This window comes from Gallus gallus, chromosome 8 (assembly GCF_016699485.2).
Source record: "Gallus gallus isolate bGalGal1 chromosome 8, bGalGal1.mat.broiler.GRCg7b, whole genome shotgun sequence".
Lineage (NCBI taxonomy): Eukaryota > Metazoa > Chordata > Aves > Galliformes > Phasianidae > Gallus > Gallus gallus.
Genome location: NC_052539.1, coordinates 14,418,796 through 14,434,342, shown reverse-complemented (window position 1 = coordinate 14,434,342; position 15,547 = coordinate 14,418,796). Strand labels below are relative to the sequence as shown.

The window sequence follows — 15,547 nt, the reverse complement described above, 5'->3', positions numbered from 1 at the left end:
AAACATAAGTGGACAAGCCTGAAGGCATGGCCGTCTATTAAAGGTTGCTTGGGAATTCTCTGCAGAGTTAGGGCAAAACTGTGCAGCTAAACAAGGCTGGGGATTTGCATGTTTAAGAAAACAGCACTAATTGAAAATCGCTCTCTTCTGGATGAGCAATTTACATTTCTTACAGATCAAATTACAGAGGGGGAAACACAGTTTTGCCCTTTTATTGTTTATTTGATTGCGGGCTTTCACTGCTAACTTTCCTTTTTCCTAATGAGCTGCAGCACAGAACATCAAGAGGTGCCCCAATCCCCAGGCCATTGCGCACACCTAGAGCCCGAGCCCTGCAGAAACACACAGCCCTGCTTTGTTCTGTGGCTGTTTGCAGACACCTTGAGTTAAGCACCCAGCGCTCGGGATCTCCATAATTAAATACAAAAACAATTAGAAAATGGTATAAAAACCTCCCTCTCTCCCAGCTAGTGCTGCATATGGAACTCAGGTCTATTCCCCATGCAGCGGTGAGGACAGTACATCACCAGGGACAGACAGAGTTGATGTTAGAGCACTCCAAGAAATGATGAGGTAAGCATCTCAAGCTTTCCCCGGGGAAATAGCCAGACTCGCCCTTATTTTGTATCTGCTTACATTAGGCCCTGGTTGCTTTCTTCCAAAAGAAAGAAAAATTGGTATTATTTAAAAAAGAATTGGTGCTATTTTTAGCTCAGTCGAACGCATCTCCTTTGCTCTGCTAAGCAGAGAGCAGCCCCAGTCACATTCACAGGGCTGCCCCGCTCCACAGGAGCATGAGGAATGACTCCCCACCACAGGAGGAAATACAGCCCAGGAAAATGCTCCACCAGGGCAGGAAGCAGCCAAGAACTCAGCTGTGAGCCTGGCTGGGAGGTGGGTGAGGAGGAGGAGCTCTTCAGCAGGAGGGCAGCAGTGCTTCAGCCTGTCTTTGGTGGACACCTCACTCACACACAGAGAGGTCACCTTCATTCTGTAGGGATGTCAAGGAACAAAAAGTAATAAACACAACAGTAAATGATTCCCAGACAGACCTCCCATACCCCTCACCTCTTTCTGGAGAGCAATGGGCATCCAAGTCACTGAGGAAAACCCCCTTCCTTCCCACTTATCTGCCACACCTTGGACAACCCAGCTGCAGGCGATTATCTGAGTGCTGGTGGTCAATTGAAAGGGCTGTCCGAGGAGAAGAGAACCTTGCTTATTGGTTTTAACAATAGGTGTGTGGAAGGAGGTAGGGGGAAGAGATTAACAGTGACAATTTAAAAATGCAAAGGTGTATCTGGTGGCTGTATAAGTCAACATGCACAAGATGGAGACTGTAATGAGAATTTGAGAAAACAACGTTCACTGATAACACATCAAACATTCAGCTTTGGTATTGCTGGTGGCCAAAGGAGAGTTTATTGGTGTGGGAAGAGCCCATCTCCAAATCTGTCACAGCCCCTGGAGGCCATGGGGAGGGAGCATGTGGGGCAGCTGATGTAGTTGTACCTTGCTGAGATGTGTCCCAGCATGGCTGCTTGTCCGGGGTCCTACCTGCACCTGGGTGCAGCTGGGAGCAGAAATGAGTGCCAGGAGAGCACAGAAGGGTGATGCATGAGGATCCAGTGTTGGGATTCCCCTCTGCTGCTGATAGTCACTGTACACAGGAACTGGGTTTAAAGTGTTCCCGCATCAGAGCTGGAGCCACAATTAGGTGTGAATTACTGCACAGGGTTCAAGGCAGCACTCTTGTGCCCAAGCTGCCTAATTAGCAGTTGTTAGTGTGGTAGAGCTAGGAAGTGCTAATATTCAAATGTTATGACTGTGCTGCCTCTTACCAAAACCCACAATGTGTTTGGAAGCTGGCTGTCATTACAGGCTCAACCTTTTCTTCCCTTATGAGTGCAGGATAAAAGGCAGCAGTGTGAATTAACCCTTCCATTGAGCCCATCACAGTGAAAGCACAGCACCACATCCATGTGCAGCTTGGCCCCAGGATGCGACGCTGCAGCGGTGGTTCCCTTTCAGTCCAGCCTCTCTCTGTCCCCAGCAAGGAGAATGGTTTGGAATGGGTGAAGAAAATGAAGAATTGAGTATTTGCATGTAGGTCTGTTATTGTGAAGCAAAGCCTTGCACAGTCAACCTCAAAAACACGGCCTACGAGACTGGAGAAAAGCATTCATGTAACATATACTACTTGACATTGCCCGTGGCTAAACGTGGGGAACAAGATGTTCTCTGTGGCCATACCAGGCTCACTCAGTCAGCCCCGCTCTAATCTGAGCCCCTCTCACAGAGACGTCTCCTGCACGGTGCTTGTTGTGAGCACTGACAGAAGGGAGCGCGCCCGCTGAAGCATGGCCAACGCAACAAGGAGGCTTGGCTGCGTGCGGATCAGCCATGTCAGGCAGGAGCATGCCCCTCACCAGTTAATTTCAGAGTTATTTCCTATGCTCAGCATGAAGATTATCGTCTCATTTATTCCCGTGTAACTCTGGAATAACCAAAATACCATATCGATAACCAAACCAGAACCATATCAGTGAGATGGTCCGGTGCAGTGGCTTTATTTATGGAGCTCCATTCCACCTCTGAATTTTAAGAAAGACGTGTTCATGCTCAGAGGCAAACTCATTTTCCACCGCAAACACTTTATGCAATATTTTAGCAGGCTGTTTTGTACTGCTCTACGGCTGCCAATTTTTAAGTATTATCAATAATATATTCTTCAATGTAACCTCTTTAACACTTGCGATAGAATGAGATAAAAAAACACATCAACAAAAAAATTGTCTTCACCCGGCAATGCCGTGTGAATGTTAAATTTCCCATCTCACAATGCAGTCGTCGCTATAAAACTCTGAGGGCGGATTAACGCTCTTCTGGTACTTCACTGTATCAGAACACGGATTTGCAGACAACAGCTGCAGCAAATTCCCTTGACTGAGAAGAATTACAAGTATTATCACCTAGATCATTAAACCGGGTTCATAGATTGCAGAATGTCTTCAATCAATTCATCTAAGATAACTTGAAACCAGCTGGACCCCCTCAGTGAGAACTTGACTTAATTGGCCAATAAGTGGCTGGAAAAGGTGCATGCTATTTGATAAAATTACAGACTAAAGAAGCGATTACAGTTTGGAGAACCACGGAGGGTAGCCTCCGGGTCAGCCCTTTTGGAGAGGGCTAAGTTAATGTCCACTATTAAGCGCTGCTGTGAAAAATGTCGGCCCGCTCGGTGCTCAGATGGAAAGTGTACCCGGGTCATTCCTCAGCTGATGGAGAGGGAGATGTGCACATTTATCACCGCTTTGGCCTCATTTCTGCCTCAGTAATAGTCGTGCACTAACAACTGCTGGCAGTTTCATGGTTTTCTGTGTACCCTTCGTTTTATTGGCATAACTAAAATATTATCCGAGCAAAGCAATCCATCTGCTAAGGAAAAACACTTTCCTTCAATTATGTCCCACGAGTCTTCTCTTAAGAAAGGTTAAAGCACCAGGAAGTTGAAAAATATACATTAGTTTGTTTTTATTCTTTCCAATCTACTGCAAAAACACTCGCTTGTTACCGGGTAAGCGGTAGGTCTGCATATTTACCACCGCAAAATGCCAGGGAATGCGCCTAGCTTCGGAAGGGCGGTGAATTCACAACATCGGATTTGTGTGTAAGCAGAAATCATTACTTAAAGCAACTGCCTATTTCCACCCTACGCACCCAAAGATAGAAAAGATTGCATAAGAAATTCCCCTGTGTTCTTGTATTCAAGAATGAAAGAGAGTAGGTAATTTGCAGAAAAGCAAGAATTAAAAAGCAGAGCTGCAAAGAAACAACCACACTACCCCAGGGTGCTACATGTGGTGGGAACCCAGAGCTTGATCCCGCCAGCACCCCATGAGGCTCCCATTGACCTTGGCAGGGGGACACCTCGTGCGGGTGCCTCCGAGGCATAGAGCCTTCAGTCAGAGAGCCCCAAGCTGGGGCTTGCCATCACTTCTGCACAGAGCCGCTGTAGCCACAGTGATGCCGCGTCGCTGAGGCTGCATATTTTTCATGGATTGGGTAATTTTCATGGGTTTTGTTTTGTTATTTTTAAATCCCTACCTTTTACAGAGCTAGCTCCAAGATTCAGATGCACATATTCAGAAGTAGCTTGGGCTCATCTGTAGGATTTTTTGCTGATGGGTAAGTTGTTGTAATAGTAATCGGTGTAACACAGAACCGAAAGCCCAGGGGTGGCACAGATAGCTAGGAGCACACAAAAGGCAAATTAATGAACTGTGGGAGGTCACGTTACATATTCTACCATCAAAACACGGATAGAAGTTGCTCTGGCAAAGTGATTGCAGGGTGCAGGTATCGAGTCAGAAAAAAGGGCTACTCAAGAATAAGGAAATAAATACCTACTTTCTTAAAATATTTCCCTTTCATATGCTGGAACTGCATAGTGGACAGAAATCAGGTTGTCATTTGGCTGTTAGATCTCCTACTGTGTAGTAGAGTACACGTTTCTTCCCAAATAATGATGTAAGCTCTGTCCCACACCAGGCACGGAACACAGCCACCCACAGCCCAGGATGAGGGAGGCTGGAGAGAGCTAAAATACTGCATGTGATGCCTGAGTGAAACACCTTTCCATGGGAACCCTCCTAAGAAAGGGGTGTCAGCTTTACCTGGTTGCTTCCTATGGGGAGAGGATGCCCATTCCTACATACTTCTGCTGAAAGTCATTCATTTTAACCATCCAAAAATGACCCTTCATTTTGAAATCTGAGGTAGGGTTTGAGAAATAAATTGAAAAAGTGTCAGTGTAAAGCAGAATGTCTCCAGCTTGTCACTGTTATCATACACCAGCCCCTCCACGCCACCCCAGTTTTAGGTACCCCACCCTCTGGTGGTGCAGCCTATTGGGGTCCTGCACATTCTGTGGGCACAACAGCTCCATCCTCCCACCCACGATGGGAAGGGAAAATTTATGGAATTCTATGTGGTTTTATCACATCAGCATTCCCAGCACTGCCACTGCCAGTGCCCCGATGAGCCCACGCCATGTCTGTGGTCACTGGTGCTACTGCCTGCCCCGGGCACCAGGCTCCAGACACGCACAACTGTCGCTCACATATTTAGAGATCTATTTTTAAAGCAAAATAAGCAAACAACTGTGCTTTTTCTGCCTGTCAGAAAGATCACCCAACAAGCTGGTGCCAGCGGGGCTCTCAGTGGGCAGCAGGGCAGGCCTGGTGGGGCAAGCCCTCTGCCCCAGCTCACGGCTCACACTGAAGGGCAGCGATGGCCTCCAGACAGCCTGGCATACCCAGGCTTAAGCGGGAATGAGCAGCGTGGGCTCACCCAGCAGCCCAACATGGCCGTCAGAGCTGTCACCTCAGAAGGGAAAAGCCATCCTGGTCCACCCTGCCTCCCTGCAACCAAAGGGCAATGCCACCTTCAGCCAAGCTCCACCGCAGGATGTCAGTCCGGACTTCGGCTCACACAGATGGCATCAGCCTCTGGCCTAGATGCTCTAGCATGGCCTTCCTCACCCTCCCAGTGATGGGACAGAGATGAGGGAGTCAAACAACTCTAGGGGTGGGAACACGGATCCCATGGCTGAGCAGCAGGCAACACACGTACTCAGTGCGCCCTGTGGGTACGCATCAAACCCAAGCACTTTGCTCATCCGAACAGAAAAATCCATGCAAGTTTGGCATGTTACAGATACCCTGTCCTCCATCAGCATCTTTGGGTTGAGCTATTATTTTTAATTATCACTTGGCGCAGGAGTGGCTGAGATAACCTTTCCTTCGGTGCCTTTCAGGGCCCAGGAGGAGGTGTGGAGAGGGGCCATTTGTACAGAGAGGAGAAAAACCTCCTTTCTGTTTACTTTGAGAAAGCCTCGTATTGACTTCCATTTATCTTCCAATAAGTCCTTGTCCAACTTGGCACGGAACGTAAGCTGTTCCAAGGGCAGGTGCTCCTTAATGAGAGAACTGGAAACTCCTTTTCTTTTTCTTCTTCTCCATTCATTAAAAGGAAAAGAGAAAAGGGGGGAAAAAATAAAAGAGTTAGAAAATGGCATGGAAGCGTATTACCAGTAAATTGTTTCCACTGTGTTTGTGACTGTTCTTAATGTTTTATGAATATGCTAAGAAATTTGCTCAGGCATTTTTCCTTGGGCACTCCAGTTAATTACTTATTCAGAGTGCTTCTACTCCGTTCCTTGCAAAATGTGTTGTGCATTAATTCTGATTATGTACAAAAACCCACCTGCAAGGAAAAACTCTGAATCAGTAATGCTGATAAAATGAGCAGCTCTCCTGGGGCTCTACTGAGAAACAGGATACTGGACAGAATTAGAATCTTGTAGCTAAGGCTATTCATAATGTCATTAACATAAAGGCAATTAAATGAGTTTTTAACCTACAACCCTTTATTGTTATTAATGAACATTAGAAAAACACAGGAGATAAAATTGGTAATTATCCCTGCACCAAGCTATGCAATAATGTGTTTAAATATAAAAACAAAACAAATGATTATTGTTAGTATTTTCAGTAGCAGAAGCCCCAAGGAGCAGCTCAGTCACATTTAATCACATGGTACTACACCAAGAGGGTTAATTAAACGAGGGCTTTACCTTCAGCACACTCGGTTATTCTGTTTAATATGGAATCAACAAACAGCAACGTGAACCTATGAAATATTCCAGGCTGTGGCTCCTACCTTCGGGTTAGCCACCTTTTCCGAAATGGAGAGCGCCTTCATTTCCTTCAGGACAAGGAGCTGCAGTCCTGCAATCGAGTTTTTATTGTAGCGTGCTTTCAGAACCAATTCCAGAAACAACTGTATAAATCCCAGCTCATAGCCTGGGCTTGCAATTCTGTAGGAAAGATTTTGGAGTCAGAGAGAGATGTACGTTTTAACGGAGATGGTAAATGAGGCTCCAGCACCACCACACAGCCAAAGAGCCTCCAGTTCCATTTTTTTATGCAAACTATTGTATCCTCTACACAAGCAATCATAAATTACAGAGTATCTTCTTAAGGGGAAATACATTAAAGCTCAGTGAAATAGCCTATATCTAGGAACAGATTTGAACTTATTAATTCGATTAAAGTTTTATGATTTAAATCTCCAGAATGGCTTAGCATCTATCTTTTTAAATTCTTTCCTTTTTTAAAAAATGTGTATTTACATTGTTCTGTGGTTTCAGATATCCAGTTTGCAGACACTCGGCAGCATTACAAGAAAAGGGTAGATGTGGCACTGAGTGACACGGTCTAGTGGGCATGGTGGTGATGGGTTGACTGTTGGCCTGGGTGGCCTTAGTGATGTCTTCCAACATAAATGATTCTGCAGTTAACAGATGACAGTGAACACATCTTCTCTTTCACCTCACCAGACAAGCTCTCCCAAGGAAGGCATCCCTCAGCATGTCCAGGTGTGACCCACAGGATGGACGGGCCAAAGCCACTCTACAAATTCATGTTTTACCTAAAGATAAGGTGGGACCTGGCCTCAGATGCACCAAGGAGGGTGTGACTGCTGGAGAGCCCCTAGGGCTGGCATCTGGGCTAGGGGACAGCACATGGCCAGGACGGGGCACAGAGCCCACGATGGGAACAAAGCAAGCAGGCTTTCCCTCGAAGATGCTCTTCATAAGCCTGCAGAAGGGAAGTGAGAAACTGTGAAAGATCCAGTCAAAAGGGAAATAACCAGACTGCTCCCTTTCTGCTTGGGAAGTCTGCCTAGAGAGACAGCAGAAGAGGCATTAAGAAAAGACAAACAGAAAAGGATGAACAATTAGCAGCAGGGTTTGTAGCAGTAAACACTGCCAGACAAACCAGCTGCTACTTCTGACAGACATTCCAGCTAGGAAGAAGATAACCTGACAACTTCGACATATGAAAGAGCTTGTAAAGCAGTGCTTGTTACACCAAACCAAACATTTTGTGACTGCAAGTACCTGTATCGCCCCGTTATGCTGGGAAATGTGGCACAGCTCCAAGCCTGTTCTAGTGAGAGGTGAAACCACCCACTCTCCTTAGATAGGGGCTGAGTCTTTGGAAGAAGTGGGGTGCACCGCGAGTGCGGGAGATTAGGGGGAGATACAGGAATAAGCATCAGTAGAGGAGTTTTTAAGAGCAAAACTCATTTGAGACCTACTGTGCGTTCCTTTCCAGCAGGCAGAGCCTGGGGCAGGTGGGGGGCAGTTGCTCGATGGGCTGAAGCCACTGTATGTCTCACTGCCATGACACCTCCATGCCCAGGGCATTGCTGCTCCCAAGCCCTCCTGCGAGCACAAGCACCGCCCTGCAGCGCTGCGTGGGATGGCTGCACCGAGGCGCTGTGTTGTCAGACAACAAGTCCTGGGCAGCTGCAGGATTATAACCAACAGCTCCCTCAGATCAGTTCACAGCTCTAAATACCTGAAAGTGTTTTCCCCAACAGCCACAGATTTCTCTTTCTCCTGATGTAGAAGCTGACTGCATTTGCTTGTGTAAGCCTGCTATCCGCTGGCGTACTGGGGAAAGGCCCAGGCTGTTCAAGTGCTGTGCAGGCACAGAAGCGACATGCATACTAACCAGCTTCTCCCAGTGAAATAAGCACCACTGATTTAGCTTCTTTTGAACCATGAGCTGTTGCAGAATCCACTAAACCACGCGAGCTGTGGTTGGGGTGGGAGGAGGCCCCAGCACAGTGTGCACAAGCCCAGCCCCTACAGTGCCACCTGGCAGCACCGCAGTTTCACCACTGTGCCCGTGGCACTGCACATGCCATGCTGCAGATGCATGGAAGAGCCCAGCCTGTTCTAGTGTGACAAATCCCATCTTCTCTACGAGCTTAATCATGAAAGAGCTACCAAATCTATATTTTATTTACAGTATTTTAGTGGATAAATGACACTCGTGTCCCTTTTTTTGCCAGCCATCAAGTGTTTACAGTGACAACAACCAGTTGTCTGTCACCCGGAGGGCTGGCACCTGTCTGGATAATAGCACAACTCAATATTCCCGAAGTAACAGATTTCTGTAGGAGAGGAAAAATCAATAACTGTGACAAGCGCTATCCATTAGAGCCCAAGAGCAGAGAGCAAACGATTGGAGGATGTCATTTGTTTAATATAACAAGGCTGTAAATGAAAGCCCTTACAACTCAGCTGTGTGGGATAAAATGTCCTTTCAAAGGGAGGGTGACCACGGACCAGATCTGCATGACTTCCCAGGGCCAGGATGGTCAAGAGCAGTGGAAGCTCAGGATTCCCATCCTGCCAGTGCTCCCCAAGATTAATTGACCCTCACACACAGGCCAGGGCAGGGCAGCCTCTCACACCAGGCACCAGCATCCCCTCCCAGGCCAGAGGCAGAAATGCTTTTTCCCCACAGAGCTCTGCCTTTTGAGCAATACATACATAGAAAATCTGTATTGAAATCTCTATTTATGTGTTTACAGTATAGGTTTACACTCTACAGAACAGTGTTTCTAAACACTCAGTGAAGGGATGGTGGGAGGGAATTGGACTTGCTGGTGCAGACACCGGCCCACCCTCTGCCACTTGGGCTGATGTTTCCCTTCTAAATGGCATTTCGGTGCTGGCCTCCTGCACCGCCCTGCACCCTCTCCCGGATTAGCTCTTGGGTGCCATATGGTACAAATGGCCCGGCACACGCTCTCGCAGTCAGTGTTTAAAAACCTGCCAAACTGCTGCCTGCCTTGGCAGCCTGCCTGGTGGCTCCATGGGCTGCGAAGGGAGCACGACGCTGCCTGGATGTAATTGAGATGGTGCTGTGCCAGGTCTGCCACCATGGTGCCAGCAGCAGCGCTCCCCTCACCCCCTTGCTCCCCACTGGCACCTACAGACATTCCTGCGCACGCAGCCCTCTGTAGCCTCACTCCTCCATCCCACGTCCGACCACTGGGGCTGGGAAGTTGGTTTTGTCCAGCACCTTCCCATGAACAAGGGCAGAGCAGGGACCGTGGGCAGTTGCCACCAGGTGCCACCCACGTCAGCCATCCAGCATCACTCCGCGCTGGCAGAGGAAAACCTGCAACTTTTCCTGTCACTTGCTGTTGGGCAAATATTGCAGTTCCTAATAGGAAGGCTTTGCGTTGTACCCTGGTGGCTCACCAACTGCAGATAACCCCCAGTAGAGCACCCAATATCAGGAGCCTTCATGCTTCCTACGTGGGACTTCAAAGGGTTATGTTATCTATCTATACTTGTGCATCATTTAGCTCTTGTTAAACTAAGCAGTGCTCTTCAGTTGCAATATGAGTAAGTAGCAGCAAAGCAATATTAGAATAAAAAACATAAAGGGAAACAGGATGAAAAGCCATCTGACAGACAGTGGTGGCTACACTGGTAGCTCCCGTGCAGTAGCAAAGCAAGCAGCAGCAGTGACATTGTGATGTATTCAGTGAAATATTTGTACAATGTGCCTACACAAAACTTTAGATGAAACACTCTCTTTAGAAGCTTTTGATAGCAAGAAGAGAAGTGGCTTTGCCATTACTTCTGTTTGTGAAATGAAAGCGAAGCCGATTCACAGTGCTTCAGGATAGAGCTGCTGACGGTGCAGTGACAGCCACATCGGTGCTACTTGTTTGTTGTTTACTTCATGCTAAGGGGAAGGAACTTCTTTGCTGTCATTGTACCCCAGAATACAGTGAAACCCAACCCATGTCCATTGCATGTAGAAATTTCAAACCAGTAATATTTATTACCTGTACAGACACAGCACACTGCTGCTTGCTGTCACTGCCACTTGCAGGGTTCTAGTGAAAATAAAAGGGTATTTGCATCCAGAGTGTCACAGTGCACTCTGATGGCAGGAGCTGTAAGGGCTGTGCCACCGAGGGATGAACCTTGCATCCAGGAGGAAGGCTCATAGCACATGGAGGACTTGGGGACACTTCCAGCAGCATTACCACCCCTCCTGCAGGGCAGCAGAAGCCCAGAGCACATCAGGATGGAGCATGGCCTGGGCACAGTGCCCACCAGCAAGTGTCAGCAAGGGGACAGCAGTTCTCCTGCTCCAGGAGCCTGGTGTTTGACCTGCTGGCCATCACTGTGCCTGGACAAAGAGACCCAAGTACAGGGATCCTACAAGAATTGCACTGCCTGAAAGAATCTGAGTCAAAGTTTTTCACAAGCAATCAGTTCTACTATCAACCTGTCAGGTTCCTGGGCTCAGGTAAACATAGCCTAGCATAACTCCTCCGTTTTCCCCAGACAATCACAGGAACAGCACAGCACTTCCAGACCTGTGCACCCAGCTGGGTGAAGGACAAAGCCAGGCACACACATGGGTCTGGAGAACGGCACAGATGCCAAAAGATTACTCTCTCATTAGCGATGTGCCATTGAGCCACAACATGTCTAACAAACAAGACACACTGCTTGAAGAAAATGGTGTCCTTTCCAGATGACTTAAGTCAGTTTTTGGAAAGGCAGTGGGTAAAGGAGCTTACATTTATTTAGTTTACATCACCAAACAAACCTTCTTCTGCAGACCCCGCTCCTGAGGCATCCCTGGGACACGGTGCCTGGGAAGGGCAGAGCTCAGGACTACACACTCACAGAATTTTAGGGCTTGAAAGGAACCTCTGGTGATCCTCCAGTCCAACTCCCTGCTAAAGAAGACTGTCTATAGGATGTTGCACAGAAAAACATCCAGGTGGGTTTTGAATATCTCCAGAGAAGGAGAATCCACAGCCTCTCCTGGCAGCCTGTTCCTGTGCTCTGTCACCCCCAAAGTAAAGAAGTTTTTCCTCATGTTCAGATTGACCTTCCTATTCTCCAGTTTGTGCCTGTTGTCCCTTATCCTGTCACTAGGCACCACAGAAGAGAGCTCGCCCCATCCACTAGACACCCATTAGATATTTATAAGCATTAATAAGATTCCCCACTTATACTTCTCCAGGATGAACAGCCTCAGGTGTCAGCCTTTCCCCATAAGGGAGATGCTCCAGGACCCTCATCATCTTTGTGGCCCTCAGCTGGACTCTCTCCAGCAGTTCCCTGTCTTTCTTGAACTGAGGAGCCCAAAACTGGACACAGTACTCCAGATGTGACCTCACCAGGACTGAGTACAGTGGGAGGATCACCTGCCTCAACATTCTGGCAACACAATTGCTAATGCACTCCAGGGAAACCATTGACCTCTTGGCTGCAAGGGCACATTGTGGCTCGTGGCCAACCAGGACACCTAGGTCCTTTTCTTCAGAGCTTCTCTCCAGCAGGTCAGCCCCTAACCTGTACTGATGCATGCAGTTATTTATCTTCAGGTGTAGAATCCACCACTTGCCACTGTTGAACCTCATCAGACTCCTCTCTGTGCAGTTGTCCAGCCTGTCCAGGTATCACTGAATGGTAGCAATGTCTTGTGGTGCGTCAGCCATTCTTTCCAGCTTTGTGGCATCACAAACTTGCTGAGAACTGGGGGAACACCACTAGCTACAGCCCTCCAACCAGACTTTGTGCTGCTGATCACAACCTTCTGAGCTCTGTCAGTCAGCCAGTTCTCCATCCACCTCACTGTCCACTCATCTAGCCCACAGTCCATATGCTTACCTGCAGACTTTCTTGGAGCGCTTACACTCACACTCTGGCAATGGTATGGGAAGAGCCGAGCTGCATGAATACCTCAGGCAGGTGCGACAGCCCACAGAGAAAGCCAGGCTTATCTGTAACAAGAGCTCCTCCACAAGTGCTCGCTAACAGCCAAGTACTTCAGATCTCCAAAGTAACTACGTAAAAATGTATTTGTGGGCAATACTACTAAGCCAAATGATTTCTTAAAAACGGTGCCACAACTGCATCTGAATCACGCCTAAGCAGAAAGCACCGTTTCCTGTGATTTCAACACAAAGACTTCACTACCACATAACTACCCTTTTTCACAGAGCCCCAGATGTATGGAAACCCCACCAAACACAATTCTTTTGAACTGGTCCAAAATCTGTAGCCAGTACTTATACATTTCTTCTTACTTCAGGCACTGATCATGAACCTGAGAAAACTGCCAGCACTGTTGGCATGCTCAGGACAAGGCCCAGACTGGGCTGGGAGGGAAGGGGCCTGGAGAAGAGCCAGCGCTTTCCACAGCTGAGCCACTCACCAGCCACACTGATCGTGAGAGAGAGGGGGGGATCCACGTGCTAAAAGGCTGAGTCCTCTCAACTGCTGCTAGTTCATTGCTTCCCAAAGACTTTAAGGATCTGGGACTTGCTGGGATCAAGCAGCAAGCAGCGCAATGTGCACCCTCAAGTAAAGCAGGAGCTGCTTCCATGGGTGTAGCTGATGTAGGAGCTGTGGCTGGCTTTGCACTTACACGACTATTGTTACCCAGTAAAGCAAAGCAGGATTTGCTTTCACCTGCATGCCTGCCTCCTGTTAATTGGTGACAACTGCAATCAGCCCTTCCTCAGCTCATCGGAGGGCCTTCTTCCTGGGAGTCAGCGGCGTCGGGAGGCACAGGCGTGCATCAAGGAAACCTGCTGCTAGTAAAACAGGGCTCCTGCCTGGTTTCATTTCAGCTACAGGGCACTGCAGAAAGACAGGCCTTTGTATTAGAGCTATCTGCTACCCTGCGTCCTCCTCACTGAATATGTTTTTGCAGAGCTGTTCTTTGCAGTCAGAAAACTTGCACGTTACCGACAAGCGCGTATTACAATGAGAATATTTTATTGGACTTTGATGAGGCTGGAACTAGAAAATACTGCTGTAATCATTGAGATCCCTGCGCTGAAAGGACATACTGTTAGCTGAAGTAAATATGTTGCTCTGAATTTCTGACTTAATTGACAGAACATTTTATAGTGTGAACTTCAAAATCTCATTAGGAATGTATCAGACTGAGGCCCTGTGCCTGTAACATTGTTAATACAGACGTAAAGTCAGGCCCACGCTGCGCTCATATCATTTCTTCATCAAGCAGCCAGGAGATTCCAAGTGTAATTTAATGCGATCAGTTATAATTCTTCATGGCCACATTTAAAACCGAATTGGATTAAAAGAAATACCACCACCAAAGCGTGGCCTGGAGAGAAATCCCAGGATTTCCAGGTGATCCCAGGTCTCATCCACTCTTGGCATGCCTAAGCTGGAGAAATGAAGGGGTTGTCCTGCAGACCTCAAGGCTCAGCGAGGCTGCTCACGCCAGCACAGAGCAGCTCTGCAGGTAGCACCCAGCACAGCACACGTGGCACTCACCTATGCCGCCCCAGCCATCCCCACTCATCATGGAAGTACAGCTTAATTCAGCAGTTCCAGTGATGGCATTACAGAACGAAGAACAAAAGGCTCCTGCAGATGTTCCATCCCTGCCTGCTCCACGTACAGCTGCACACTACTCATCAATCCCAGCCTTACTCCGGTTGTGCTCACCCCTGCCTGTAATTCACACCCACACTGATTGCACTGGCAAAGGTAGACGGGGTTATCCAGATATACAACCGCATTAACCTGCCGCAAGATGCTTTATGGACAGACAAGCTCATTTTCCTCAGCTGTAAGAAATTTGGAGGGAAGGAGATTGGAGTGATTACATATACAACAGCAAATAAAGCAAACCAAGCAAGAACGCCTCACACAGATACTGTTACTCGGCAGTGAACTACCAGAGGCTGCAGTAAGGAGGCACAAACCAAGCTGCCACCAACACCCATCCCTCTGCCCAGCCATCCCAGCCCAGTGGGGCACTGTTACTAGAGGCTGAGGGCTGGCAAACATCCTGCTCCACAGCACAAAGCCCCACTGACATCACTGGGTCTGTTCCCATCCGAGTTAATGAATCATAGAATCATTGAGGCTGGAAAGACCACTAAGATCATCTAGTTCAACCACCAAGCCACCCCCACCATGCCCGCTAACCACATCCCTCTGTGCTACATCTACACGTTTCTTGAACGCCTCCAGAGACGGTGACTCCACCATTTCACTGCACAGTCTGTTCCAGTGCATTACCACTCTTTGAAATTCTTCCTAATATCCAATCTGAAGCTCACCTAGTGTATCTTAAGGCCATTGCCTCTAGTCCTATAGTTGTTACCTTGGAGAAGTGGCCCTCGCCTCCCTTGCCATAACCTCCTTTCAGGTAGCTGTAGAGAGCAATAAAGTCTTCCCTGAGCTCCCTCTTCTCCAGACTGAACCATCCCAGTTCCCTCAGTTGCTCTCCATCATACCTGTGCTCTGGACTCTTAATCAGCTTTGTTGTCCTTCTCTGGGCACATTCCAGGATATTAAAATATCTGCTGAGTCCAGCAGCACACACATTAAGACATCCATCACATTGCCCATGTACTGATGATGGAGTAGGCCTTTACAGCCTGTTAGCATGTGGCCATCACAGCTCCTCCAGTAGCCACATGGAGTGGCCAGGGAGTTCTTCCCTTCACACCTGTTGTCATTACAGGCATTTGGGAAAGGCCTGTACTAACGAAATTTCTTAATCAATTATACTGTCATTTTCCCCATGTTGTCTGGCCTAAAATGGATCCCAAAAGCATCCCCTGGGCATAGAAACTGGTTGCCCTGCAGAAA

The 15,547-nt window shown here is 47.9% G+C and overlaps 1 long non-coding RNA gene across 1 annotated transcript; it reads right to left on the bottom strand.

Moving 5' to 3' along the window:
- Nucleotides 1-6,726: 6,726 nt before the first annotated feature.
- LOC121111413 lies at nt 6,727-14,887 on the bottom strand. The gene is made up of 2 exons (XR_005861903.1): nt 12,260-14,887; nt 6,727-6,883 (listed from the first exon to the last, which is right to left on the bottom strand). It is a non-coding gene; the product is annotated as an uncharacterized LOC121111413 (long non-coding RNA).
- Nucleotides 14,888-15,547: the final 660 nt, after the last annotated feature.